Source organism: Macrotis lagotis, chromosome 2, assembly GCF_037893015.1.
Source record: "Macrotis lagotis isolate mMagLag1 chromosome 2, bilby.v1.9.chrom.fasta, whole genome shotgun sequence".
Classification (NCBI taxonomy): domain Eukaryota; kingdom Metazoa; phylum Chordata; class Mammalia; order Peramelemorphia; family Peramelidae; genus Macrotis; species Macrotis lagotis.
In genome coordinates, this window is record NC_133659.1 from 104,413,249 (window position 1) to 104,416,556 (window position 3,308).

General features: G+C 41.8%; 2 non-coding genes across 2 annotated transcripts; one reads left to right on the forward strand and one right to left on the reverse strand.

Annotated features, from left to right (window-relative positions):
- Positions 1-1,102: 1,102 nt before the first annotated feature.
- TRNAK-UUU (transfer RNA lysine (anticodon UUU)) lies at positions 1,103-1,175 on the forward strand. The gene has a single exon. It is a non-coding gene; the product is annotated as a tRNA-Lys (tRNA).
- Positions 1,176-1,822: 647 nt separating this feature from the next.
- Positions 1,823-1,895, reverse strand: TRNAK-UUU (transfer RNA lysine (anticodon UUU)). The gene has a single exon. It is a non-coding gene; the product is annotated as a tRNA-Lys (tRNA).
- Positions 1,896-3,308: the final 1,413 nt, after the last annotated feature.

Sequence of the window (3,308 nt, forward strand, 5' to 3'; positions counted from 1 at the left end):
AACAACAAACAAGGTCAGAATAAAAATGAATTTTCTTGTCGATTCTTCCAATTAACATTAAAGCCTGTAAGGTCAGACAGTCAATAAGCATTTATTAAGCTTTTTACTAATCTCTGCACTAAGTTTTGGGGATAAAAGAAAGGTAAAGGACAGTCCCTTCTCTCAAAGGTTTTCACTCCAATAGGAAAGACAACACAAGAACAGTTCCCTACAGAGGAAGTAATGGATTAGAGACAGTAGCTACAATGACAAGGCTGGCCCTCTGAATGTTTTGTACTTTATTTTGTCTTTTCTGATCCATGGGCCTCTGAGTAAACCATCTGCAGAGTGGGCCTTGCCAATAACAACTTGCCTAGGGGAAAAAAATGACTGTAGTCCTTGCTGGAGTTATTTTGATCCCAGTTTCAACCCAGCTATCCAACTACCTTTGCATTCACAAAAATAATAACAACAATAATAATCAATAACATTAAGCTAAAGCCTTACAATTTTCAGAGTTATCTCACTTAATCTTCTCAAATTTTATTTACCTGCTAAGTTTAGCCCCCATTATCCTAGAACAAATGCATGTCCTCTCTCCTCATTGGGAGCATGTCAAAATGATATGCTGAGAAATGAAAATTTGTTTTTAGTAAATTGGCATATTTTACATTCTTTACTAAAAAAAAGTCCTGCACATTTAACTCAGTGAATTATTTTTTAAAATATATAATTAATTGCCTTAGAAAGGGTAGAAGGAAGGTAGAGGAACTGGGGTGAGAAGAAGATGCAAATCTGTGTCTAAATTCGGTTCTGAGAATGTCATCTTTGTGGGTGTTTTTCTTTCATTTTCTGCTCTGGCTTTGATTTCAAGGAGTTAGGTTTCAAATGTTTTCTTTGGTTGCTGACCAAACAGGAAATGGGTCTGAGGAATCTAGGTCTAAGTTAAAAAAGAAGAAGCTTAGAATTCTATTAATTGTCTTCTTTAGAACAAAAAGAAAGGGGTCTATTGGTTTTTGCCCTTTAATTTGCTATAGAAACCTAGTTTCCAAATCAAAATATAAAGAACCATTGTCCATTAGGAATATGACAAGTAAGCTGCGGAAGGAACTGCAATCAGAGCGCCCGGATAGCTCAGTCGGTAGAGCATCAGACTTTTAATCTGAGGGTCCAGGGTTCAAGTCCCTGTTCGGGCGAAAGCTCTGTTTTGGTCTGTAAAATTTTCTGAAAACGTTTATTATATAGCAAGGCACCCAACTGGGGAAAAGTCATGAAAAGACTTGCCACGTTTTGGTGTGGCTTTAAAGAAATCTTCCTATATATGATTTCTCTCTCATCTCATTCAGTTTGGATCAATGTGTACCATGGAAACAATGCAAAGTTTGGCAAATTGCCTTCTGCGGCTTGGGGGAATTGTAAAACTCAAAATAAATAGAATCTTCATATATTTATATATATATATATATATATATATATATATATATATATATATATATATATATATACATATATATATAGTATATATCATACATAAGATATAATCATATTAAGAAATTTAAAAATAATTGATCCAATAGTATATAAACTGTTAACAATAAAAGGCAAAAAAAAGCAAAAATAAAAAATTGTAAAACAAAGTAAATAATATCTTCAAGAGAAAAAAATGTTAATTAAAAAAACTAAAAATAAATCCTCCCAGAACCTTAGAGAAGACAATTTGTCACGCCGTCCTGAGGAAGCCAGAATGTTGCAGGAAGCGTGGCAGACCTATCCTCAAACTAGAAGTTTCATTTCCCAAATTGTAGAATGAAAAAAGAGGAAACTTTTCAAAATAAAAAGCTTCCGCCCGAACAGGGACTTGAACCCTGGACCCTCAGATTAAAAGTCTGATGCTCTACCGACTGAGCTATCCGGGCTCCTGCTGGAGTGCGGCGGCGCTGCCCCCTCTATAGGCAGCCTGAAGGTCGTGCGCCTCCACCCTTGTCCCGGGTTTTGCCCTCTGTGTGACGTCAGGAAAAGACACTCCCAAGCCGCGGGCTGGGAGGACGCCGGTGCCGTTCCCTCTCCAACCTCGCACCCGCCGCACGGCCGCAGGCGCTCCAGGGCCTCGCTGGTCTACTTGCTGCAAGCAGTGGCCCGTACACCACGTGTTCGGATTCTTTGCTCTGCGACTCGGCGAGCCGGGGCGGGGCCCGCCGCACGAGTCTGCGCAGAGCGGCCTGGGAGGCGCGTGCCCGAGCCCCGGGAGGGGAGCGGAAAGAGGAGGGGGGGAGGAAAGGATGGGGCTGGGAAAAGGAGGAGGCAGGGGGGCGGGCCAGGCCCCAAGCCAAAGGTGGCCCCCGCCTCGGGCTGAGCGGGATGCACGCGGCAGCCCCCCATCATGCGAGGTGGGAGTGAGGCAGCCCCGCGGGCACTCAGCGGCCACTTCCCGGGCCGCCTGGAGCCACCCCAGCGACTAGTCCACTGGCCGGGATCCCGCGGGGCGGCCTGAACTTGACCTTTCTCCTGCCTCAGCCCCCGGCCCCCACCAGACTGCGCGGACTGTGGGACTTGGGGGCCGCTGCCACAGCCCCAAGAAAGAGGGGCGCCCGACCCTCCCTGGACCTCAGACAGTCCAGTCCTGGGGGGTCCTAGCTCCTGATGAGGGCTGAGGACAGATTTCATTCTTCAGTTCTTTTAAACTCCCATCCCATTGTTGTGGGAGTAAATTATATAACCAAATAAGAGAAAGAGAAGGTATGCTCATATATGTATATATATTTCTATATGTATTGTATAAAAAGCTTAGAGGGTTTTTTTTCCCTTAAGTGTATGACTGGAAATAATAGCCAGAAGGGAAGAAATCATGTGGCAATTCTTTTAATATAAATCATCAGCTCTTCCTGTTTATTGCTCAATAAAATCCTCATCTTCCATTCTCATTATTTCTAAGAGCCGAACCCAGTACTGAGTCAGGAGCATGTGGTCAATATGAATCAGAAAAGGTCAACTCAACTTTGGGGCATTGTCTCTCCCATCCCCATTCTATATGTAAAGTATTAAAATTTTCTTACTTATTTTAAATTTATGGATTAAAACAAGCATTTCCATTATATAGTATAATTGTTAAACACATGAAACTCAAATCTAGTTACAACTTGCTATCTCTAGTAAAGCATTTCCACCCATTTTATTTTATTTTGCAACTAGCAATTATTTTCTTCCCTCCAAACCATTCCCCCATTTAAAAGAAAACAAAACCAAAACTTGCATATTAATATAAAAATAGTAAATTAAATGTAAACAAGGCAAGAAAAGCAAATTTCCTTATTGACCTTGTCCAAAAGAAC